The sequence below is a fragment of the Aptenodytes patagonicus genome, chromosome 10 (genome assembly GCF_965638725.1).
Source record: "Aptenodytes patagonicus chromosome 10, bAptPat1.pri.cur, whole genome shotgun sequence".
Lineage (NCBI taxonomy): Eukaryota > Metazoa > Chordata > Aves > Sphenisciformes > Spheniscidae > Aptenodytes > Aptenodytes patagonicus.
Window position 1 is genome coordinate 19,406,595 of NC_134958.1, and position 27,765 is coordinate 19,434,359.

Below are 27,765 nucleotides of genomic sequence, written 5' to 3' on the forward strand. Positions count from 1 at the left end.
CTGCACTTAGAGAAGATTCCAGCACAAGCAGCTGCAGGTCTGATCTCCTACTTGACATAAAACGTTATACAGTAAAGGTCAATTTGCTTTTGGAAAACTGGCTAACGCGAGGCACTGCATAAAGCCATCCACAAAGCTATTTCCATGGCCTGCACTGTAAAGAGATCCAAGAGGGTGCTACTTGTCCACCCTCCCAGCTGGAGGGTAAATTGCTCCAATAACAGCTGACAACCAAGAGAGCAGAATAAGAGAAAAATTGTCAGTGTCTTTTATCTACAGTTTTTAATCATAACAGGTATTTTTAAAATAGCTGTTCACTCCTCTCTGTGTTGGCTTAGCAATTCGGGGAGGGAAAGGAGGGAATCAATAAGAAAAATATTATGCTACACCACTGTAATCTTCATCCAAGCAAGGTTAATGGAAAAGCATCAGCAAGATGTTTCACTAACTTCAAGCTAAAAACAAGAATGTAGGTATGGCTGTGCAGTAAAACCAGCACATCATGAAGAGAAAATGAGAAACGGAATGGTTTTATTGTGGCACAGTCAAGAACTTGACCACTGTACAGTGGCAATAGCAATACTTCATATTTCTGAATTCACTACTTTTTAATAACACGCAATATTTTACCTGTATGCACCATATCCACAGCCTGGACACAATACCAGTCTTACAGAACTGTCTGCTTATAAGATGGGAATTAAAACCATCTTACTCATCTTTCCTAATAACAAGCGGGTGCAGTATCAAGCATTTTGATCATCATTTCTATACTGAAATTCCTTGCACTGAAGAAAACAGGCACAGAGACTTTTTACACTTCAGACCATGGCCTACAAATCCCACGCTTCCACAAAAAACATTTTTAAGCTATGAGTTTAGCACTGTTTTTAAGGAAACACACTCACTAGTTATACTTAAGTTTCTACTGGTTTGACATATCTTAGGAGTCATACCAGGATGCTGTATTTGACATACGATAACTTCTCTTGGACTGGCAAACTTTTCCATGCACTGGAAATATTTTACAACCATCACTGATGGCGTATGGACTGAAAGGCAAAGTTTTCCATAACTCCAGTGTCTGTAAAGTTTCCATAACCAGACTGTAGGTCATTAATAAATTCTGACCATTTTATGAGACCAGCTGAATGGCAATGACATTACTGCTCTAAAAATAATTGCCACAAACTAAAATGCTCCAATTCTCTCTCTGGGTTTCCATTTCTATCTCTGGGTTTCCATTTACTTTCCATTTCCAATGGATACGGAACAAGTCAGCACCACCATACTTTCAGACCCTAAACTCACATCCACTCTCAGCAACAACAGCTTATCTCATCATCCTCCACAGGTGACTGAAAAGCAACAGACTTCCCCCGGTTTCCATCATCCCCCTGTTATCTGCTACCAATACTCAGGCTGATTGCCAATATTTCAGTTCACAACAACATTGTTCTCATTCTCCCCAGCCTAAAGAGATACACACAGTCACTGGCAGAGACACAGATTAAATGTTTCAAACAGGTTGTAAGCACCTTGCCTACTAGACACCTCGAAAACAAATGCAGTGCGGGGGGGACCCTCTTAATTGAGCTGTGCAGCTTCAGAGCATGACCAATTTTTTCAGAACAAGACACCAGTGTAATAAAAATAAGTACTATTACAAACCCTTCAGATCTTTCCTCCCAAAATTAACTAATGTAAAATCATATTGTATTTGTCTACCTGAAGTGGGCATATAAACTGGCCAGAAGTACCACCTGGAATTTTCTGTGCACCCAGTTAGTTTCTAACCTGCAGATTTATTTACATTTAAGAGAAGAATATCTATGGAAATGACAAATTTAAAAGAAATCCCACTCCAGTTTACCACACAGCACCAGAAATTTGGTTACTCTACTTCTTCCATAGCTATCATATCCAGAGCTACGGGACCATCTCCTAGAGTGCACTGTGGACAGGATGTTAAATATAAGAGAGAAAATCATGGTAGATGATACATCATCTACATCTTCTGTGAAGTTGGTTTCCACTTTCTCTGTCATATCATGATTCAAGATTTCCAGATGATACCTAATTTGGGAGAGGACAGCAAATTCAAACCTGGAATTAACTCTCCATGTTTGTGTGTGTACATTTAAAACACAGCACACGCTGTCAAATCTAACAAGTAAAAGTTTTAGTTTACCCTCTCTCTCCAGGAGGGCTAACTGCTTAAATTCAAGACAGCAGCTAATACTACAAAACCAGAACTGTAGGCATAGTTTTGCATGTCAGGCCTGGCCCTGTAAAACTCTGCTTTACAAATAGCATTCTAAGTTACAACTTTTGCAGGTACTTTGTCATATCTGAGAACTATATATATATATATATGTATCATATACATATATGGAAGCAATGCCCTTCCTTATACATATATAAGGAAGATTTTTTTTCTTTGTTACGGTGAGGGTGGTGAGACACTGGAACAGGTTGCCCAGAGAAGCTGTGGATGCCCCATCATTGTGTTCAAGGTGTTCAAGGTCAGGCTAGAAGGGGCTGTGAGCAACCCTATCTAGTGAGAGATGTCCCTGCCCACAGCAACGGGGTTGGACTAGATAATCTTTGAAGGTCCCTTCCAACTCAAACCATTCTATGATTCTATAATGGCTTCAAAGTTTTACTTAATTCTGTTGCATATGTGTATATGTATATTTCCTTCCACACATGTGGAGGAAGAGAAGGGTCAAAATTACAAACTGAAACATAACTACTACTTTTAGCTCTGTACAACATCACTACTGTATTGCTTTTCCAATAAGTCTATTTGGAAATTGAGTGAGAACAGGGAGATCAGGGTGTCCTATCCAAACCTCTTACATTTGTTAGTATTTGGTCACCTAAACGTCTTCTGCTGATCCATCAGTTCTGCTCAACTTTCAATTTCTAAATGTTCTTTCTTTCTCGAGGTACCGTATTCATTTTCCTGCACCACTGCTGGTATTCCACCAAGAGCAGATTCAGGATGATGACAAGTAAAAATGGTATCAGCTCTGTTAGTGAAATACCAAAGCCAAGACTACCCTGTAAGTCAAAATAAAAGACAGGCAGCAAGTGAATGCTTATAGATTATGGCTAATAAATATCACAGTAAGTCACAGATTAATGCCTAGTGACTCTCAGATTTATTTTATTTTTGTTTCAAAGACTCTGATGAGCAAACAACATAAAAAGCAAACTTTTTGCAGGATGAAAAAACCCAAACACAAAAAGCACAGCATGCCCGTTTAATTGAAAGTGCACCAAACTAAATCAATTTTGTTGGTTTGGGCTATTTTTTTCCTCTATGCTAAGAAACCTTAAATAAACGTAGCATCCCATTTTTGCAGTCTCTATCAAACACCTACATGTCAGAAGGCAGGGAAGAGGCAATGTGAATAACCCTTATTCTGTTTCTTCAAGAGGGCCAGCACAGTAAGTAATTTCTGTTGTGCATGATATGCCAAAGCACTCGCTTAGGAGCAAAGGTGAAATTCAGATTGCAAGGCAAAAGGCTTAACATAGGTAAAAAAAAAAAAAACGTCCTTTTCCCCTCTAGGTCTATTACTTTCTCCTAACTGCTCCCACTGGGTTATATCCTCAGCTGGAATGAATCAAAATCAATGAAGCAAAGCTTAGTGACACTAGTTGTTCACCTATTGTAAAATTCCCTTGCAAGGAGCATATTCGTGCTACTCCTAATGTCCAAGACAGCCTTTCTTCTCCTCGCACACAAAAGGACACCCTTCTCTTCCTCTACAAAACTCATCAAGACCGGTGAGTCTCTTCAGCGAGCTCTGCTCCAAAACATTATCTGATTCCATTATAATGACAGCAAACAATATTCTTTCTAAAAATAAGAAGTCAACACAAGAATATATTTATGCCCACCTCCCTTCCCCCCTACCCACTGCTTCTCCTCTCTTCTTTGAGCCTTTCTTCCTGGTTATCTATTTAATTTAGACTATAAGCTCTTTGAGGCAAAAGCCAGTATTCTCAGGGGCTTGAAAGCATCATTGCAAACTTAGGGCATTCTATTAAAGAGCTATTTATAAATAAGGCTCTGTTGCAGGATGAAAGTGATTTATCCATCATGACACCGACATCAATTCAACATATACCTTGTATGGTGGTTCAGCTCACTGTCCTAGGAAGGGCGTAAGGTGTCATGCAATCTTTACTCTCAGGATTTAATGTTTGTAAGTCATTATACATGTTCATTTCATTTAAGAACTGCATTTTAAAATTAAAAACAGATGGAAAAAAATTCCACTTCTGTAAGTAGAAGAGTTCCAGTTGTGAAATTCAAATGTTATGTTTATTTCACACGTTAAATTATATATAAGGTGCCATGTTAAATTATACATATAGGAAGAGCTCATGTAAGTGAGGTAAAGTCTCTCCAGATTTCTCTACTTTTCTCTTTCAAAAAAAATCTGCCACTTCCTTCTCTTTTTTATTTTGTCAGCAGAAGGCGAGAACTGTGTTAAACTCTGATCACAGGCATATGCCACAAGCCTTTAAAGGACATTTAGCTTCATCATGCCCATCTAAACCTACGGCATTTTCTGGCATTCAAAACACCTCAGTGGTGTCTACATTTCCAAGACAAGAAGGCATCTATTTTCTCCTGTGCATAAAAGTACCCTTTAAGAGGCTGCTGTATCCTTTCGTTCTTGCAATCAATATGCTGGATTTTCCAGACAGTACCATCTCAAATGACACACCTATCAGTAATATAGCAGAATCATGAAAAGGTAGCTTTACAAGAGAGGAGGGGGGGGGGGGGAATCAATCACTACTGTTCCCAATATTGGACAAATATATTCAATTCGGATAATAACATCCATCCCTGGATGAGATCACTTAAAATGGGAAGGAAGTCAAATACAGTAACAGGCACAACATGTGGACACCACTCAAAAATTCATTACCAGGTCTACTGAAAGCCAGAACTGAGGCAATTACGAGGTTTGGAAGCAATTTATTTAGGGTACATAAAGTACTTCTCTCAACTGCTCATTATTGCTACTACCAAAAAGAATCATTAATAAGTACCACAGTGATGAACAGTTTCAGTGCTCACTTTGTTTCCTCTCCTGTTGCTGGGCCACCGTCCTCCTTCAGATTCTGAGCAGCTGCACAAGTGACCTGAAGCCCTATTCCCAAAGAAACAAGGTCTAAGACACAAAACTGTGCATGGAGTTTAGCAAATTTTCACTGCATTTTGGAGGGAGACAATAGTTTGTTTTCTTATCTTCTTCCAAAATGTTTCTCCTTCTCTAGCACTTCCAAAAGGTCTTGTCCACTATTTCAATTAGAAGCGCTAAGAGCTCTTACCATTCTACTGTCTTAGTGTAAAGCAATTTCACAGCTCAGTCTCAATGCTGCTCCTTTGTCCACCGAAGTTTCATCTTGAAGGTGCCAGTAACTAAGTGCACCACAACTCTTGCTATACAAAAAGAGCTATTGAGACAAATGGGACTACTGGCATCTCATCAAGACGAGGAGGCAGCATCATGCGAAGAACACCAGAGTGATGGATCTTTGTCACTGTACGTAGCAGAGCTCCAGCAAACCAGCTGGAATGTTTATCCATGCCTTCCTTCTCCTTCAAAGTGTAGTTACTAGTGGTAGACATGGGAGTCTTTCAGGACAAAGGTATATTCAAAGAGTAAGAGCTATCATCTGATACGTATGGTATGACACCTATGCCCAGGTAGGTACTCAAGATGTAGGCAGTCCTAACAAGATTCAAACTACATCCAGCACCATGATAAAGACAAAACACTTCAAAGGAGTAAGAAGTTATCTTTTCAAAGTGTACTCCTTCTCCCACCACATCATCTCTCTCTGTCTTCGCTTAAAATTTACCTGACAGGGCTTTGCCTTGCTGAGGTACTGGGGGAAGGAAATGGGAAGACTATAGCCTCTGCATTGTTCGCTACAAATGTCTGGAAACGTCTTCCAGCTGGAAAGAAACAAAAATTCACAACCTTTTCTTCCGCACCAGAAATTATCACAGAATAAACATGTTGTGAATGCTGGGGATGTATTTTGAAATTAACTATGAGCTGATCAATCTGGGACACCGAAACAAACCAGCACAACAGAATAGCATGAGAGATAACAGCCATCATCCAGACGGCAGAAAACAGATCAACCCTGTGAATGTTTCTTCTCTCTCCTCCCAGGCTCTCAACTAAACGGCCTAAGTCATCTGAAGAACAGATTCCCCAGAAGTCTCACCAGGTTCATAACCCTTTTATTCCTCTTCTTTTTCCAGCCATTGTTCATTTCTTCTACCTCCATGCATACACTCCTTGCACCATCCTTGATCTTCCTGCTTCCAAATGGAGAGATGTAATCTGTTGCTTCCCTTTTTTAGCCTTTGGAAGGAGAGACCTTCCACATAACTCTGAGGACATAACTTCAGGCCATCTCCAAGCATACTACTTCCACTTTATTTATTATTGTTATTATTCACCCTTTTCCCATATTCCCTACAGCAACCAAGACCGTGGGAATAAGAATGTTTTTACATTTCTAAATGTTACTTTAAATTCTGCCTTTTTTTCCCTAGCAGAAAACACCTTCAGAAATGCTCTTTCTGCATGCTAATCTCACTGCAAATACCTGATCTGAATTCTGAGCAATTAGCAAATGAGGTGACCTGTGACAGAAGCTGGTCTGCCCTAATATATGTATGAAAGCTTATCAGAGAGAGTATTTTCAGATAAAGAACCTCTATTGCCTGAAAAGCTTACGGGATGCTCAGGAATACTGGAGAATGTTATTTATGTACATTAATAAAACATTACTTCAGTACCAACCTGGAGAAACTGCAAGAAACTATGTAATGTACCCAATTCTGAGTGAAACAGCTCACCTCATGCCTACATGATGCATGTTAATTTGCACTTCCACATTAAAAAAAAAAGTCAAATTTCTCTGCTAGACCAGAATTACATTTTCTTATACCAAGATACTACAGATAAAGGTATTCCCCATTCAATGTCCTTAGCGCTCCTACTTAAGTTATAAGCACTGAAAAGGAATGTCTGTAGTATAGGAGAAAACGACCATTTGTTGGAGAAATGTACATTTCATTGAATGAGTAATTCTCCTTCAGAAAAATAAATTGCCAGTTTTAATTTTTGACTGCATTTTTTTGCCACAAACCAACACATACAAAATATTTAAATTTGGAAATATTAAATAAGCAATCCACGCGTAGTAACTAAGCAGGCTGTTCAGTTATGGCCCGCAAGCCATTCTGAAGGCAAAAAACCATGTGCCAGTATATATTTATATAGGCATATATGTTCTCACTTACACCGCAGGAAAAGACAAACGTGTTCTCAGATGTTAGATAGAGTTTAGAGTTCATGGGGATCGTTTTTAATTTAAAAAACAAATCATCATCTCTGCAGAGGGAAATCTAACATGTAGAAGCCTGTGTTTAAAACTTCCCCCAAAACTCTGAAATACCATGTTTTCACATTCATAGCCATATATAAAATATGAAAAATTTAAAAGCAAATGTTTGAAGCTGCTGAATATATGACAGAATCACTCGGTATGTCCAGAAAGTGTCTTCTAGAAAAGGCAATCTCTTTCAGTGAATGTTAAGATACTGAAGTAAAGAACTCAGTCCAAAAAATGATCACTGGAATATCTTTTAAGTTAACAATTAACTTGGTTCATAGCAAGGTAATCCCCATCTAGCTTAAGTTATACCAACCTGAAACATTCATCCTGTTGTCTTTAGGGAAAGGAGGGAACCGTTTCTAAAGGGACAGAGCATGAAGCCTCAGTACACCGAAATAAGCTGTTCAGTAAGAAGCTACTTGGAACTCACCACCATGCAAGAAACTGTGCCTGCTATCATCACCATACAGGTGCAGGGGGCCGCTTCCTCGTACGGCTGGTCCTGGGGGAGCGGAAACACTGTAGTTCCAGCCAGGCTTTAACACGCTGCTGCTCTAGAGTCCCTGAAGCTGTTTAAAACGTCAAACAAATTCAGACTCCCTATGCTGTGCAATTAAGAAATCGGTACCCACAGTGCGTACACAGATGTTACCCTCAAAATGCTGAGCGACTGGTGTCAAATGACAGAACCTCCTCCCATTTCATTCAGCTACTTTAAGAAGAGATTCCATTATCAAGCCAAGAATACAATACAATAATGCAGCATCATCTTCCCACTGTATTCTTTTACATACATACTTAAGTTTACTGCAGAAAAAGAAGGTTTCCAAGATGATACTTAAAAAAGATCCGCTATCTTTTCAGCTTAGGCTGACATAGGTGAGGAGGCAGTATATATTGCAAAACATGCACGCTAGAAGACAGACAAGTTTAGAAGGATTGATAAGAGGTAAAAACAATACTAGAGAAACCAAGTAGGCAGGTGGGAGAGGTGGATGAAAGCTCTGCTCCAGCCAAGTTGTATCACTCACGCAAACACTGCAAAACTGGTTCTAGGATTGAGCTCAAAGAGCCTCTATCTAAAGTAGAAAAAAAATTCTTGCCAAGCTAAACGCAGACATGCACACTGCTGTTACTGTGCAGCCCACCGCATTTGTTAGTAACAGCCCTAAGACAGATCTTTTCTCATTCTTTACCTCACATGAAACTCCAGATATCCACACAGACCACTGCCTTAGTGCTATGGCACATTGCAATCATTTGCATTCTCTTCTCAATATCTCTATTGTTAGGGAGTATTGGGGGGGGGAAATCACAGAAAAATGGTGAACTTTTAAATATGTTTTTCCACTGGGAGTAGAGCTTGAATGGCCGGCAAGGAGCCTTCCTCTCCTTCCTTGGTCTCTATCTCCCCTCCACACTTCACCAGTGCCTCCTTCCGCTGCTTCTTCTCAGTTACAACATGAGCCTGCAAAACACTGTTCAGCAAATGGTAGCAGAAGTATCTTTTACCCCATTTAAGCTGTTCCTTTAGTCATCCCCTCCACACCATGGGAAACTGGCAAGTTGAAAAGAGGTCACCACAGTTTGTATTCCACGAAGACAAAAAGTCTTCATGGAAAATAGGTGTGACGTCCAAATGTCTCTGTCAGACAGGACCAGCGTGCACTAACAGCAGAATAGGTTATTCTGATGCAATTCTATACTGCAGAACGGCCAGGACTCCAGCAACCAGTAACGAATGTCCTGATGTATAAGGCAGACACAAGAACTTAACTACATTATTTATCCCTTTTACATAATAGGTGGAAGGAAGGAGGAGTTACAGAAATGACTTCAGTCTTATCCTAAACGTCTCTGCCTATATAGATAGCTTCAAGGTAGTAAAGAACAGGCTTACATGATGTTTTCACTAGAAAAGATTTCCAAAAATCTAGACAACAAATCAGCCAAAAGCCTCAACACATGCAAAAGCATTTTAAGAACTTGCCTGCAAAATGGAAAATGAAGCAGTCCTTCAAGTGCTAAATACCAGATGCTTTAAAAAAAAATTAAGCATAAAAATACCATTGCAAAGTAATTGCAGGTTCAAATTGAAAAAAAGTCTTACACAAGGAAATAAGTTTAAAAAGTCTACACAAAGCTGAACATTACTCCATACTGATTAAAAAGCTAGGAAACTTTTTTGATGAATATAAATCCTCACCCTTAGACTGAACGTGTCAGAATTCGAGACTGGTGAATAAATTCCAGTTCTACTTTAAATGATTGCACAAATGAGGAAATAAAAAAAAATAAAGATCAGCCACTAACATAATACAGTCACTGGCCAAAACCATTTGTGGGTAATGTGGCATTTTTAAAGACACCACTGTTTTCCCAAAACTTTTCTAGTGTCATAGATTTCTATCTGGAATTCCATGAAGTATCTTTACCTTAACGTAGGGCCTTTCAGAGAGGAAGAAGGTGGCTGTATCCGAGATCCTCTGACACACACCTTTTGCAGTCAGGCATGGTGCCCTGCAACCAATTTATGTCTTTAAAAAAAAAAGGGAGAGAAAAAAAAGGAAGTTCCCTAACACATTCTGGATCTCATCAATTCAATTACAGCACTGCTGTGAGGTATATTCAGATATAAACCTGTCTGAAAGAAGCATGAACATATTAGCATATGGTGGCAAACTGCAAATTAGGATTTTAAGCTTTACACAAGAGACCATTTAGCCTCTGTAGGATCTTATAAGAACAATACATACTGCAGACATTTGAATATCCCCCCCCCAAAAAAAAAAAAAAAAAAAAGGAAGGACAGGAGCAAAAACCTACAAAAGGAAGCACACTAAGTTAGTCCAAATTTCTGACAGTGAAACTGAGTATTGAGCATTTGGGTCTTAAGACAGATATCCTTTTCCTGGGTATCTGCATGCTCTAAACAATAGGCGTATCACAGGATGGTAAAAACTATAGCAACCAATATACCAGGAAGGTATTTTGGTACTCCCTAGCTGCAGCAGCAGATTCTTGTGCTCTTTCATAAAGTATTTGGAAAACCAGAGCCTATGAGGTAAGAGGATTTCTGAAAAAAATTCTATGTTAAGAGAATGGTAAGAAGCCATTTTGCAAGATTTTCAGTGACAAATAGATACAGAGCATAAGGAATGGGGCATAAATGTAGTTATTCTTTTCCCAGCATCCTTTCTCAGCATCTGGTCATCAGTGGGTGCAGGACTTCCCTAGCCAGGCAATATACTTGGACTACCAGTTTTCAGTCAAGGAAATAACATGAGATCTGCCGTTAGTTTTAGATTCAATTTTTATTCATTATTAGGAGATTTATTTGAACACTTGAAAAGTAGTTTAAGATAAAAACCACTATTCAGGTTTTATATGCAGGCTTTATATTGTTCATACATGTATCGTATATTACCTAGTATCTTTTTACATTGTTCTTAGTGTTGCAAGAAGTAATGTACACAAACAATTCTGTACATTTGTTGTCATTAATGATAACCTGGTAGATACCACACTGAAGTGCCTGTAATTAGCCTGACTGTTTTCCATAACCACCGCAGTTTGCTTTTGCATAGTTTCTCTTCTGAAATTCCTCTGTTTTCAAATTGAGCTATATACCTGCCAACCTTATCCCTGTCTTGCTCATCATAAAGATGAACATGCTGGAACTTGTTCTGTTTGCAGATATACTTTACATAAAATCTTCATCACCACCAAGAGAGGCTATCAACAGATTGTTCCCGTACTACATTTATATGAAGCACTTCTGGGAATAAATCAGAAGTCATAAATCCTTATTTAATTAACTTGTGTAAGAAAACACGAAGCCAGACTGTACTAGCATTTACACACCTAGGTTCTGATAAACCCAACGGCAGATCAGTGCTGCAACTATCAAGCCCCATCAGGTAAATTACACTTTTTGTGTCTGTATAGCCATGTAGAACATTACCTAGAAATCACAGAGAGACTGAGAAGCTGTCCACATTATAAAATACAGGGGAAATTTCCAGTGCTAACAGCTGTCAATGAAAAGCTCAAAGGAAATGCAGGAACTTTTTGGCAAGTACAAAGCCCTGCAACTTTCAGGCAATCTTAATTTCTATATTATCAAAAGCATAACATGTCATGACCTCCAACTTCAAATAAAGTAGTTATATCCAACACATATTCATAGTTATTGATAAACGATGTATTTTATCTATAAAGTGTATGGCATGAACCCAACAAGGAGAGATGATCCCCAAGGTAAAGATTTTGTAAAAACCTCCCATCTTGATTTATAACTGTTATTTTTCTTCATGCACAACTTTTTTTAGACAATCCAGATAGCACTGTATATTTATATCATCAAAAGTAACAGAACCAAGAACTATTTTATTTTTTGAGGAATGAATCTTACAATGAAGCAAGAGCTGAGAGGGATTCTTATAGATAGTAGATGTACAGGAATCAAAGTCTGCACTGCTATTTCATTGGAAAGTGGACAGCCAACAATACGGTATTCACCCTCCAAACACTGTAATTCAACATAAGTTTAAATGGCAAATAAGCTCAGCATTGAACAATGCTCTAAAGACACCCAAACCCAGTCAAATAAATCATCTCTCTGAACAAGTAAGCTTTTAAACAGGCATACTTGGAGGAGACTAGGCTCTAAATTATTATTTTTCCTAACTTCCAAAATAAAGCTGCAGCAATAACAAAACCAACAAGATATTTTAGAATATCCCCTGTATGCCAAATTGGAGCACTAAGTAGTATTTCAATTTTCTTTTCCATTTCAGCTTCCGACTCACTGAAACATCCTCCTCAGTTTTTACATTCTTTTCAACAACTCTTTGTGTAAAAAAGGATTCACTTTTTTACTGTGCTGCTATAAACAAACCAATTCTCTTTCCCCTATTCCCCTAAGCACATTTACTAGCAAAAGGGTTTGAACCTGCAGAAGGCATTCCTCAAAGCACGCTGCCTAAGCAGCCCACATCGCCTCCTGTGTACAAAGGATGCAGGGAGCTGCCGTTGCCCGTAGCGGGAGGGGGAGGTAAGCTGTGTACTACAGTGCAGCAACCAGGACTTGGATCCTGCGTTTTGATTTTACATATACTAGTTGTTTCTGTGTAGAGCCTACATTTTTAGAGAACCTTCCGAAGACTGTACTATCAAGTGCTGCCGTTTCTGACTACTAACTACAAACAAGCATTGCATTATCATCTCTCAGCAGTCCCATTTAAGAAATCAGCTGCAGAAATACTTCCAGACTTCTGATTGCCTTATATCAATCTCCAAGAATTAGAGCAATACATAGTACTGTGCTCCCTACGCACCCAGGAATTTAACTATGTGGTGAAACTTGGTCTTCCTTTTTTTATGGATTAAAGCTGAGTATATCAAAGCATTTTGGAAGCTGCACCCACATCATACTTTCCTTAAGAAGAACTTGCACAAATATTGGGAAAGAGACAAAAACCCCAAGCAAGCAGCCATCCACATCCTTGATTCTGACTGAAAGTACCACTTCTAAATGAAAATAATTGTATCAAAATGTGGTTATAGAAGGAATAACCTTGGAATAAGGCATCTCAACAGCAGCAGAAAGGAAACAATAGTTCAATACCCTGAAATAAAGCCCTCTCACTACAAGAACAACTCTCTGCAAAGCTCAAATCCAACAATAGCTTTGCTTTCAGCAGTACCTGTGCCTTACCAAAGTCTGATTTCTCATTCCTGTAATCTACATAACCAAGCTTCCTTGGGTGTTGCTTAAACACCCAGCTCATTTTGTCGCCCATAGTTCCTTTGATGCTCTCTCCTAATCCTCAAGCACAATCACCCCAAGACAGCTCTCCTACACTGCTGATCACTGCCAGCATTCTCCTGCCTTCCTCTGCTACATGGTGATTTGCAGCATAGTGGTAATTTAATAACCCAGCATCTGCTTTCCTCCAACAGCACACTATTGTAGATTACACCACTTAAAAAAAAAAGTCTTTAAAGCTAAGAAATGAACTATTTGGGTTTTTTGCCTAGAAAACACGGATTTGATTACAAAAAATTACTAGTCGGAAAGACAGCCCCAACTTAACTATTTCTGTGAAGGCAACTGTTGTTCAAAAGAAAAAATGCAGCCCTTTTATTATGAAAAATCATCCACAGAGACACAAAGGCGGGGGGGGCGTGCGGCGGGGAGCGGCAGCAGCTACAGAAGGAACAGCAAATCCCAGGAAGAACGGAAGGTCAGGTCTCTCAGATCCTACACTCGCGCATCACCTCTGACTTCAGATAAGTAACTGAAAACAACTCAGTGCACAGAGCTGGAGAGAAACACACTTCTGCTCAGCTGTGTTCTTATTCTTGACATCCAGACAAAAATTGAAGGAGATGGCAGTAGTTTAAAGCTTTTTCAGTAATGAGGGAACCAAAGTTACCAGTTATAATTCTGGCCAACCTTCCCCCTTTTTAATGCTGGGGGGGAAAGAGACAGCTACTATATTTTCTGAGACCATGAGGCTGCCAACTGGCTGTTCTGTTGGAAGGGATTAAAGTGTAACGTCAAGGAGAACTGTTGGAAGAACGGGACTAGGAAAGGCATATAGCTGGGAGTTAGAGACTCTTCCTTTTGTCTGACAGTACAACATGGATTTTAATACTTCTCCAGGACCTGCAGAGCAAGGAGCTGCTCTTCAGTAATTTAATACTGACACTTTTACTGATACTGGGCAACAAGATCAGGAGGGAAATTCTTCTCTATAGTTTCACTGGTGTAATTCCAAAGCAGTGACAGTGGAGTCAGTGGCACTACAGATTTATATCATCATGAAAGAGTTGGACTCACTTCGCATCTTTTACCATGTCCACAATGAACAGGATAGGGAACTTGAAAAAGCAACAACTCCATATATATTTGACAATACTCTTCCTGGTAACAGAGACATTACTATGGTTAAACAGAAGCACACCTTCCTTTTTAGCACCTGATGCATAATAATTGCTGCAGCTCCATCGCCATGACTGCCAAAGCTCTGTAAGCATTGAGAGGCATCAGGAACTCAGAAAAAACGTTGAGTGTATTCTTGAGTACTAGCCCACCACGCACATACACAAAGTCATGAAAGCCTTAGTCTTATAAGGCACCCAGGCTTGTAGGTGCTCTCACCACTGCCATCCTTCTCCACCTCCAATCCAGCATTTGCAACCCCTTCCAGCTTCACATTTAACTTGCATAACAAGTTCTGCCAGAGAATCCACCTTTGTCAGTAAAGCAACATCCACAGCCATAACAAATTAATAGTAATAAATGAGTAGTGTCTTATATTGACAGTAAACTGGTGGGTGTGATGAAGAAAAGATGCTCATTTGCTTGATACATTGTGGGATATTAAAATCAATGCTTGATATTTCCAGCTATGAATCTACTCAGTTGTTTCAATAAACTTGAAGCCTCTCCTTTCCTAAAGCACTGAAAAATAACTTAGCCTAAAAAATAATCACCAATTATATGGAGGCACATTCAGAAAGTCGAGGAAAATGGTGCTAAGGGTTAGATACCTTTTTTGCCAGGTCAGAAAATCCAAAAGGGCTTGCTGTTTGCAATTTGTTTTCTTTACATGCATTCACATTAATGTTTTTCATTAAGTTTTCTTTGATAGAAATTCTCTGGCCAACTTCATATTCAACCGTATTCCTTGTTGTACTGACCCTTCCTAACGAAGCATGTATGAAAGGTGGTGTCAAGAAGGAACTGCAGCTGCCTGTGCAGGAACTAATGCACAGAGAGCACTGCACAGATGTCAGAACATTTTTGTTTATAATGATATGTTCATGAATAAACACATATACCATGACATCCCAGATCACCAGGGCCACCAAGGCCCACTTCCTTGGCTTGAACAGAAATATATCAGTGGAAAGGGTCTCGAAGCTAGAGTGTGCAAGCAAATAGTATTTCTAAAGGGAAAGAGAGGGGTGAGAGTAGAAGGCAGAACAATATTTTTATGTAACACAGCCCAGCTTATACTACAAAATTTTGCTGGCCCAGTTATGTCAGTAGCAAGAAGAAAAAACCCAAAACACACCCACAAGTAGCATCACAGTGCCAACAAAGCCTCCCATAGAGATGAAACTTTTCAGCAAGACTGTCATTTGGTCAGTACAGTTTCTACCATTTAATCAGATCATTTTAGAACAGCCAAAGGCATCCCTCTGACAGTATTTCATTGTCCTCTCGAGTGAGGAACTGTGCTACTACACATCCTGCTTTTTGCAGGTGTTACACACATCTTCCCTAAGGGCCCTCTCTGTGCAGGGCAAAGCCTCGCAACATGGACTACCTCTTATGTGCAGCGCTGAACCTCATCCTGCTCCTGTCACGGCACCGAAACAAGACACACTGCAGTCCCTCCCAGCTTACCATCTCAGAGGCTACAGAAAGGAGATCCTACCTAGAGCATCTACAGCCTGCTAATCTGCTGTCTTTGAAATGCCGAGGCACTTTGTCCAATTAGAACTGTGGAGAAATATTCATCCTGTCCCTGACTAAGATGAAGCACTTCTTTCAAAAGCTACGGTGGCATGGCGCCAGCACTAGAGAGTCCAAGTGTTCTGTGTGGAGCCAAGAGTTATTAATTAGTTTTATTAGTGGCAGGTCCTTAATGTGAAGTGACAGGGAAAGAGAGAATATCCCATCACTACTGAAATATAAATTGTCCAGATTTCAGTTTTGTTGTTCCACAACACGTACAGGCGACCAGCCAGGGAAGAGTGAGGAAGAGTGAACACAGCCAAATGCCTGTATTCAGTGTTCCTGTATATTAATGGCGTACTGAAAAGACTCTGTTACCTCAGGTGGCTCTCCGGGGAACTGCTCATGAATTTTAATTATGAGGGAGGGAGCATTTTGAAAAATAATGCTGCCTGCACGTTAGCATTAAGCATGGCCTAAGCTACAGCAGTCACTTCCCATGAAAACAAAATAGTCAAGATGAGGGCGACAGAGCCTACTCACTTTCGCTTCAGTAGGACTGCTAGTCTGAGAAGAAGATTTGGCCTCAAGGATGAATTCAACGTTCAGAGATCAGCCTAAAACTGTTGTGAGCACAAGCAATATTAATTCTTGTACAGACTAATACAGGCATGTAGGTAATCAGGTCACATCCTTCAGAAGACAGATGTTTGGAAACAACAGTCCCATCTCAAACACCTCAAACAAAAGACCGTTACTGAACAGGTTAGAAATAAGTCTCAAGCACAGTTGCATCCAGTGATGCCTTCAGTCCTGCAGCTTGTTCCTACTGTCCACTGTGTTAGCAAAGACTGTGAAGCTGCCCAGGCTGGGACTGCCATATACTGCAACAGCACTGAGTACCCGATTGCCAATTTGCTCCTATAGGCTGACGCATTAAAGTAAGTTTATCTGTAGCGGGGGTTTAAAAGTATTTAGTTAAAAACAACAACTTGAATTCTAGATTAGATGCACTGATAGAGAGCAAAGAGAAAAACATGTCTGTGCTGAAAGAATTAAGTATATTGAACAAATGCGTAATACAAGTTTCACCGCCACCTATTAGTTGCACCAGAGTAGTACTGAGATCTAAACAGCTATCAAGGATCATGCCAGACTTACAGAAACACATGGGAAGAGAATACTCATAAGGAACGTCAGATACAGAATGGAAAGTGCAACACGAGAATGGAGGTGAAGTCACCTATGTGAGGTCACACCACAACTTGTTTTAAAGCACAGGATTTACACACTGCTCTACTCTATACCTGTAGATTATATGACATAGGACTTTAAGGTTGCTTCCAGCATCCACTACAGTATGGCTCCTCTACAGTACAATACAAGGAATAGGAAGTATAAATAAAAGCCTGCAGACCAGACCTCCAGCTAAACAAGCTGTCAATGTTATTGCTTAAAACTACTAGTGAGAAACAGAGAATAGTCACATAATTTCCCTAGCAGTGCCCCCCTTCCCCCGCCAAGTAAAGCCAAAAAGTCCTTGGAGCAGAAAATAAGTACTTCCAACAGTCCATACAGCAAAAGGCAACTTTTTCACTTGGAAGGAGAAAATAAGGGGAGAGGGGCAGGGAAGAGGGAAAGAAAAGGGGTAAATAACCAACCATCCAAAACAAATCATTGTGTCTCCTTTGCCATAAACCCCTCCAATCTGAGCACTGCTCTGCAGCAAACCCTGCAGATCTGAGCAATCAGAGTTATCTCTGAATAACAGTGTACCTGCAAGAAAAGACCTGGAAAAACGTTAATCTGATGGAAAGCTTTAAAGCAGCTGCATTAAACAAAGCCAGCCAAGGCTACTCTCGCAAGTTCTGAAGTAAATAATTTCCCAGTGGAAAAAGGAGCCCCATGGACTAAACTAATAAAGAGAACTGTATGATCTAATGGTAATATTTTTAATTAAGTTAGCTTTATCAGATTGGCAGGAATGAAGCGATACCCTAAAGAAAACTAACCTTCAAACAGGAGGGAAAAAAAGGGGGGGGAGAGCACATTTGCATTCAGACACCCATGAAATTCCAGGAAAACTTCAGAACACCAGTGACAGACCTTGTTGTATTAAAATCTCTTATGAATGTTGTTGCAGCTGAAAGACAAGCAGCTTCACGTTGCGTCTTTTCATAAGGAGGAGGTGAAAACAGTTAACTTGTTTAAAGAAAAAAGTCACCAGTAGCAGCAAAAACCCCCTAAAAACCTTTCACTGCTTTGCCTGCCCAGGCCCCTGGCGGGAGGGGGGGAAATGGACAAACCCCCACAGCAACTTTATGACCCTACTCTCAAACCAGAGCTTCTGGAACATAGAAGATTATTCCTACTGACAAATAAAAAAGTTTTGAGGAGAAAGAAAAGGTTTCAAAAAGCCAAAGATGAGCTAGCTATCGAAGGCATTGACCACTTCCACTTTGCAGATCTCCATAAAGTACTTAAACTACACGGTAGTGCTGCTCAAGAGACTGAGTCACAGATTAGAGCTGCTGATGTATAAAGATGGACACAAAATGTGTCTGAAAATGGTGCTGTCTTTATTAAGGGGACAGTTTCATTTAACACTCAAAGAGGTCAAGACCAGGCCCTTCCCCTTGTCCCTTTTTTTTCTTTTGAAAGCAAAAACATATAATGCATCAACTCTACAGTTACTAACACTTTAAAAGCTCAAGTTTGGACTCCAAAACCATGACTGTACTATCTCTGATTTCATTTTTAAAAGGAAATGACTCACATTAGCACATCCATTTCTGCTTTTTAAGAACTTGGAATTAACTATACAAAGATGAAGCTAGGGAACACAGTTATTTACCTCAATCAAAGAGATTTTTCTAGTATGTTCAAAAGAGACAGGAATCATGTTTTTCCTTGTCATTATTTTTCACTGTCACACTCTCTTGAGTCTTCTCATCCTGAAAGTAGTAACCAAAACGGCTCTTCATATAAAAGTGTCTAAGAAATGGAACACAAATTATGAAACACGGGAGAGCTGAATAGGAAGAAAAAAGAAAAATCAAGTGGTTTTTATCTCCTCATTCTAATTGGGATGAACAGTACATGTGTCCATTGAAAAGAGAAAATAAGCCCATTAGCTTTCAAATAAAAGACAAATATCAGGCAACACTCACAAATGGAGCTCTGTCTGTCCAAAATGAAAAATAACAAAACAAAAATTGTAATCCATTACGCTGGGGTTTTCAGATCATCCTGTAGCAAGAGCGAGCCCCATCTCTGAACACTCAAATATCATCTAGCTATGGCTCCTTATCAGCTCCTGTAAGCTTTGCTTGAGACAGAAAGAAACAAACCATTTTGCTCTTGGACACCTATTAAAGCACTGATTCCTTATACTGCAGACTGCAGCACTGATTTGGCTTAAGAAAATTATTTTTGTATTTTTCTGAATTCTTAACCAAGTAGTAAAAGCTCTAAATTTAAAGACAGATGTGTGAGAGATCAAAGGTAATGTATCCATGCAAATAATTTCAGTGTGCTCTTTCCAAGGCCAGCGTATAGCTATTTAACTAATCTTAACAGTTCTGTGCATAAAAATTGGTAGGAAGACTACAGTTAAGAAAACCCAAATAAATTATATGGCTAAGAAGAACATACGTAGATTGTATTCACCAATAGTGAGATACTGTTCTGAACATGCATTTGAGTCCTGTGTTGCAACTTTTTTTTTAAATTGGTATCTCTGACATTCAACAATGTTTCTGAATGCACTACAAATGAGTTTGAAAAGCCTGAACACTAAACAAGTCAACTTCCTCCACTGGCAACACCCTGCAAAGTTTATGGTGACCTCCATTCTTTCGACAGCTTGGTTTTATGCTCTTCCTTTTAGACTCCTAAGGCTTCTCCTCAACACCCAAACCCAATCCCCTAATGATTACAGCATAGTTTCATGACAGTTATCCCCCCTGGTACTATTGCTGCAATTCTGCCCTGGGCCCCTCTCACTGCTGTGCTCAGGTCTCTTTTGCACGCTGCAGCTTCCCTTACGAAGTTAGCCCAACAGTGTACTGTGCAATGGAGCATGAGAGATTTTAATGGCTCTTTGCCAGGCTCCACTGCAGACCACAGGCATTTTGCCAGGGAAAAGATACAACCCCCTCCAGGGATCATCCGGGGTACAAACACCCAACCTTCAGGCTCTTCATGTGGCATGAAGGATCTTCATTTTTATTTAATGAGTGGCAAGCACAATGCTAGCACAGAATACACAAAAACTATTACTCCTTCAGAGGTGTCCAAAAAAAGACAGGGATGAGGGAGAAGCACAGGGGCTTGGCAACGATGTGGAGGAAATTTCAAGAAATATGCAGCCTGGGACAAGCTGTCTCCCAACGCCAAGCCCTTGCAAGAATCCAAACCTTCAGCATCCTCTGCCTTCCTCCCCATTGCCTTTCCGCACCTCCTGGGAGAGTTCATATTTTGATTAAACACATGAGAAGTTGGAGAAATGTCTTTATTATTTAACAAAGCTCTGCAAACACTCCCATGGGGAACTGAATGCCTACACTCAGAAAAGGAACTCAACAGTGCATTTGGGCATGCTCTCAGCAGGGCTCAAAAGCCGAGCCATAACCCATTAATGATAGGATATGTGATAGATGATCTGACCACTGTGGACTTGTGAGCATGAAGAGGTAATTGCTTTACACTAGCACGCGGATTTTCCTCCGAGTACTGCTGGAAAGAGCTGCTGGGGAACTGGGGTAAGAACAGTTTCAGAACAGTACATGAAAGCTGAGCAGTGTTTAATCACCATAGCACCTTACAACGTGCCAGCCTTGATACTATTACCTAAACGCATACAGCGGTGTATGCATGTTACTTATAAACACAACCATCTTCTCACCCATCTTCATAACTTAAAGTTGTGCAACAACATTATCTGCCAACACACCAGTTAAAGCACTAAATAAGCCACCGGATGGCCAAACACCCAAGTCAGAAAATAGTTTCAGCAACATAGAAAAGAAAATTAAAAAGCTCTTATCCTCCTGCCTATGTAACATACCAAAAACAGCCAGCTTTTTCATGGCCTGCTTTATCACTGTGTTTGGATTAGTGCAATGTGAAACGCAGCAACTGCTGTTATGTAACTAAACCCTGAGTATACAGTTGTCATTCTGGGTAAATTTAACTCTGCAGGTTTAGGACAGAGGTCTATTGCCAGGCAGACCATGTGAAATAATAGAAATTTAAAGACACAGGGCCCTTTTTTTTTTTTTTGCTTCTTTGACAGAAATAACAAGATGGGTCACTCCCACATCAAGGCCCCAGCCTGCCTGTTACAGAAACCTGGTGGTAAGAGCCACTGTAATAGCGAGCTCAAATACAACAAATCCTGAGGAAAGCACGGCTTCCTTCTCCTCCGCATGCATACAGACAGTTCCAGGGTTTAATGCAGTGAGGAGCCAAAGTGCACGTGCTTGTACCGTGATGAAATCATAACAGGGAGCCTTATAATGAGAATAGAATGTATTATTAGCGCTGTTATGAAACTGTTTTAGCACTTGCAATTAGCGCTTCCCTATGACTATCAGTTACCATTAATCTGTGAATCTGTTTTCCTTCTTTTATCATTTATCAAGCAGCAAGTCACTCAGTTACCTTTAGCTGAAACTGGTGAATAAGCACTGAAGTCAGAACAGTGTCAGGTAATAATAACATGGCTCAAACAACTAACACCTGAAAATAAACACAAGAAGGAGTAGCAATAAACACATGAATAGCTCAGAACTGAAGTATTTCTAGAAAAGCCTCCTTGAGCCTGATTATAGTCTCGTTTTAGGGCCTTTACATACACCATTCTAATAAATCTGAAATATCACAAAATTGCCTTTTTTTTTTTTTGCATTTCACACTGCTCGAGAGCTTCATTTAGGTAAAGAGACACTTCTACCACCACAGATTCCTCCCCTGCTCTACTGGCATAGCCGTGCTGCTTCCTGACCGGGCCAGAGCCCAGAGGTCACCGACTTCTGTCTAGGAAATACCTTCAAGGTTTCACTGGGAAATGCTTGCACTTACTTGAGAGTGAAAACTGACTTCTGTCATTGCTAGAACAGTTTTCACTTTTCTAAACAGAAACTTGTATTCAAACTTAAATGAATGAGGACGTCGCAGAGGGAAAGAAGATCGTATCATTGACTTCCACTGGATTACCTCCTGATGACAATTTATCCTCCAGTTCACAGGTTAGGGATAGAATGTGTCCAACCTTTTTGTAGATTATTCTGTTCTGAAGGAAAACCATTTAAAGCAAATATGCTGAAACCCTGCAAACTAAAAATCTGATTGTGACATGACGAAAGCATGTACTGAAGCGACATCCACAGATGTTTTAATACATTTAAAAGACAAGCACATCAGAAAGTCTCTTGAAACTCATCAGAATAATTCTGTTCATAAGCAAAAGTACAACAGACTTCAGTAGGATGAGAACTGAAAAAAGAAGGGGGAATGGTGAAGAAAAGTCCATAGTTTTGTAAAATTAAACAAAAAAGCATATGCTATCTGATACATTTATAAACAGGCATGTACCATTTGGGTTATGAAAATGGCAAGTTTGCTTTCTTCCAACTGCAAGTCTTGTTGGGGCTGAAAAGCAGGGTTTACAAGACTTACCAGGGTTTTCTAGACATGCTGCAAGCCAGCCAAGAAAGTAGCTTCGACTGCACTGCTGGACAGCCCAACATCCAAGGGAATTCAGCTAGGCATGTCCAGATCACCTATACAGTGCATGGCTGGCCAAGCCCAACCCCTTCCATGCCAGTAGATTCACTGCTTATGCATTGCACAATAAATGTCTTTTTTTTTTTTTTTCCTTCTTTTTAAGGAAACTCCAGAAAGAAATTTAAAAGCCCCATCAATTGCCCAAAAGCATAACTTCTATAAATAAAACATAATAAACTCACATAAAAATCAGACTGATGAGTGGCTAAAGATCTAGTCGCTATAGCATTCTAGATCTGTACATCTCTTCCCTAGAGATAAAAGCAGCTGGTCAAAGTGCTTTTCAGCAGTTAGTGGATGGTGCAGCTTTGACCAAACCAATCTTACAGGTTCAAAACCTGTCTGACACAGACCTAGCTATACAGTACTGCAGAGTACTAAGAAAATTCAAAGGTTAAGACCAACAATGAATGACATAATGCTTGCTTTATTTTCACTTTCACTGTTTCGCCCCTTCAAAAATATATATCTACATATCTACAAAAAAGTGAATCTTCAGTGATAAGAATAGAGGAAAGAGCTCAGAATTAGGTTTGACCAAGTACTCTTTAATTTCTTCAACCCATAAGTTATGTTCACATGAAGATGCATGTGAATCTCTTCCACTATCTAGCAACATCTGCTAGAAGAATTATACACTTCTATTATCAGAATCATTCCTTTGCAGCACTACTTTAAAGTAGCTGTGTCAGATAAATGCACTGGCTTTAAATACTTATCCCCCAGCTGTAGTATTAATCAACAATTTTCCCATTAATAAGTGAACTAAAAAATGATCTTTCAACCAGAGGAAAAAAAAAAAAAGTGGTAGTAGCTAGCTGTTAACCTTCGTATACAAGCTTGGCATCAGAAACCCTGCCCACCTACAAGATTACATCAACACAGACACTCCTCATACATTCAATGCCTGTTGATTACACCCAGAAGCCACACCCATCTTTCCAATTACTCCTGGCTTCATCATTCCCGTTTCCCTCTAGGCTTGTAGACAGTTCTGTATCTTGTTTCCTAATAAACAAAGCCTTCGATGTTCTCATCACTTCTCTAACTTCCATTATAGTCAGCATTTTCATTGAGACTGAAATTAGAGCTTAATGCTCCTAGTTTAAAAAGACTTTCAAGTAAGTTTATGAAAATGTATCAAGGGACATTTTTTTTTTTTTTAAATGCAAAAACCCTACACAATTCATTGAACTGGGCTTTTTTTACTTGAGACCACAATGTTCCTTTCAGAATCAAGCTGAAATGCCAAGCAAATAACAGAAATCCTGAAAACACCCATCCTAATGAGAGGAAGAAATTTTAAGTCTATACCTCCTTAGTGTTGAACCAGTTACATTTATTGTATGTGAGATTGGTATCGTACACTCCTCTGGCTTACACTCTGACGACAGTAGGAGAAACAGGGTAATATATAATTATAGGAGGGACAGTTGGAAGCAGTTGCTCAGGAAGCTGGCAACTAAGCTGGCAAGGAGGATGTGCCCAAAGCAGAACATTGACTTTCTGATTCCCAGGTTCACACCTAATAACATAGAAGTTTCATAGGTAGGACTTGAAAATTTCATGTTTCTGATACATTTGAGGAATGAAAATTAAAGCACTCAATCAGCAAACCAATGGAAGTTGCCAAAGTCTACTAACGTATTGATAAAATGCTTCTTGGGACATGATTATAGTAACATGCAGAGGCCCCCGTCTTTGTATTAGATACTGAGAGTCAAACCTGGTTCTCACAAGGGACTTTCTGCTCACTTTGTAAGAATTTAAAATCACAAAGGTTTGTTAACATTTCTGATCATCTTAGACTATGGAAAGTTATGAATCTTCCATGAGTCCATGTTTGAGGGCATACAAAAAGTATTGTAAAAGCTATGTGGTTTGATAAGAGTAGTTAAGCCGCTTTTCCATGAGATGAACATTGCTCTTCCCCTGCCCTGTCCCACTCCTCTTCTTGAATATGGAAATTTCTAGTGTAAGGGGAAGGTCAATTTTCCCCCCCTCCCCTTTTCTCAATTAAAAATGTATTAAAGTCTTAACAAGTTTTCATTTGAGCACTCTGCATTTCAAAGTGCACCAGCAGGTACCCACATATCACAGCCTCCTCCACAGGCACCCCAGGTTTTGGTTTTTTTCCTTCCGTGTCTGCTGTTTTTATCCCACAGTTACATCCAGGTTTTTAAGATGCCTGCAACGCATTTTCAGGTTAGCAGCAGACAAGTGGCTTCTGCTTCACCTATGAGAATATTTTGTCTACTTTCACTGGTTTCAATTCCAATTTACCTTGGACGAAGCCTGGTGCAGGGAAGACATCATCCAAATGGCAGTGTAACATCAGCAGGACCTCCTCATTACCCCAAAGTTCACGAAACCTAGTAATTCATGAGGAAACCAAAGCTGCAGGGACTGAATAGAGGGAACAGAAAAGCAGGGTCTTGCCTGCTCAGTGAGATCAGCACCAGGAAGAGCTACTTTAGTTCTTGGGGGGCAAGAGAGGGTGAAGAGTACACTCTAGATTTTAGCTATAATCATCACAGATGGATTTCCAAATTGCGAGGAAAAAACCGTATTAATTTATTTGCAAACAGCTGAAATATCAGAGCAAAGGACAGTTAGTTTGGGGACTGCCCGACAGCTCCATCATAATAGCTCATTATTTTCATGCTTTCATAGCCTAAGGACTTTGGGCACATTAACAACAAATAAACTTCTGAGGATAATTAAAACATAATGAGAATTCCTTACTTAAATGAATACAAGAGTGAAAGCAAAGAACAGTTCCCAACATGCCATACTGGTATGTGACAAAAAGTAAAATCAATGAATAAAGATAACAAAAACCTGGGAGTTGTTTTATTTTTAGGCACCTCCCAACCTTTTCTTCTACTTGCCAGTGTGCCTTTCTGGCTGGCTGAACTAGTTACTCAAAGCACCTGACAGTTTCAGCTGACTCAAGGAACACATTTAAGCTTTATCTGTGCCACAGAGTTATTTGCATCAACTCAGAGTCTGTTCTTTTGACAGTTGTCTCATTTAATAGAGTAAAAAAAGCTGTCAGTCTAAAGAAACTGAGCCCAAGGTAAACTCACTTTGAACTAACCATCTGCCAGAGCATCTCTCAGGACAGCCAATACTTAAGGATACGTTGAATCCAGTTCTCTGGATCCCTAATTAGATCATTCCTGAATTAAATTGTCAATGGCCCTAAAAATTCAATGTGCACCTTGCAACTACAGAGACAAATCTCTTTTCCCTAAAGATAGGCACGAGGGAAAGCCCACAAAATGTCTTTGATAACAATGCACTAGAACAAAAACATTTTCACAACAGATTAAATCCATACAGCAAGCCCCCAAAATAAAAATTTCTATGGATATACTGATCCAAATACAGGTTTCCATGTTATATCACAGCATAAAAATAAAAAGCAGCAATATCACAGAAGAGGAGAAAGCAGATAATATTGCCCTGGGGAAGATTTTCTTTCCGTTCCCAACAGTCCTGTGGGTCAGGCCTGGTCAGGTAATTTACTAATTGGAGTGCATATACAGGACTCGTGGTTGTTGCAGGTCCATAGCCTTTCTAGCTACAGTAGTAAAAAGAATTAAATGTACTTTACATTAGTAAGCCAGTGGACGAAGAACCAGATTTACCACTAACGTTACTGAGCCTCCATCATAAATGCAGCATGATGCATACATAGCAAGGAGCCTGGCACTATTAAAATAAGATTTCACAGGGGTCTGATGCTCATTATCAATTACAAACTCCACTGGCATTTTTTCCTGCAGAGGAATCATTTTTAAATTCACTCCTCTATATGGATTCTCTAGTGTCTAATAATAAGTACTTTCCTTTAATTGCATGCAATTAAGCCTCTTCTGTATGCCTGTTCTCACAAAACTTGCAGATATGTCATTATCTTTGAAACATCTGTCCTTCTGTCAAACATGACCAAAACTGATGGATAAAAAAAAGTGGTGGGAGGGAAAACATATCTAAAATTGAAATCCCCATGAAAGAACAAGAATGAAAGGGAATATGAAGATGACAACCTTGAGGATAAGAGAGTAAGAAAAGAAAATGAATGAAAACATCCTATGATTAGTTTATTGACAAGAAACAAATGCAACTTGGAATTCTATCTGTGTTCAATACTGTTAACTAATCTGCCACTTCAAACCTTCCACCCTTCTTAAACCTCACCATTTTCAAGTACAAGCAGGTGAAGCAACATAGCACTGGTATACAATTATTAGAGACCTTCAAAAGCTACTTGAATCTTGTTAAGCTTCTCTAAAAAGTCTAGACAGACCATTTCAGGGGCTGTAACTGAATGCTGGAGAGTTAAATATTAATTTAGCACTCAGCAGACAAAAATTAGCCCTATTTATCTTCATTTGAGGTTAGAGTTGTTAGGGTCCAGTCTTGCACAGAAAACAAAGCCCTGAAATGAGGAAAATGTGACTGAAAAGGCGAAGTAATAAGGCAGCTGTTTCTGTGCAACTCCATTTACAATAGAAGGTGGGAAGGCAGGAAGAACAAAAACTTAACTCAATGTACAGTGCTCCTCTTGAGGCTTTTTCACTGTCTTACTTTCATCCTCAGCATCCTGGCTTATCTAAAAAAACTATTTGTCAGCTAGCTGAATTCTCAAGTCACTGAAAATTAATTCCACATTTGTAGTTTCTTCAGTATACTCTCAGCCCTTTGAAATACACGAGGAATTAATCCATTCAAAGAGGCCTGTTGTTAAAAGCTACCCCTTCTCTCATTTTTTTGAGGAAGGATTCAAGCAAATATAAGAGCCTGGGTTTTACAACATGCATTTTGTACCTGGTCATGACCTGCTAATCTTCAAAGCCTATTGATCCATGAATGTTTCTAGAGTAAACTCATTGAATCTTTGGGGTCAGAAAGAAGAAGCTAAAAAGAGGATGTCTGGAGAGATCTGTATAAATAAAAAGTGAAATTTCAAATTACTGTAATTAAATAAAGATTTCCAGCTATTAAAGTGTAGTATGTGTTATGACAATTTCATGAGGATTCCT

The 27,765-nt window shown here is 39.5% G+C and overlaps 1 protein-coding gene across 3 annotated transcripts in view; it reads right to left on the bottom strand.

The window, feature by feature from the left end:
- The window catches only part of RORA (RAR related orphan receptor A), a 377,464-nt gene that overhangs the window by 329,192 nt on the left and 20,507 nt on the right, over positions 1 to 27,765 (bottom strand). The window lies entirely within an intron of this gene.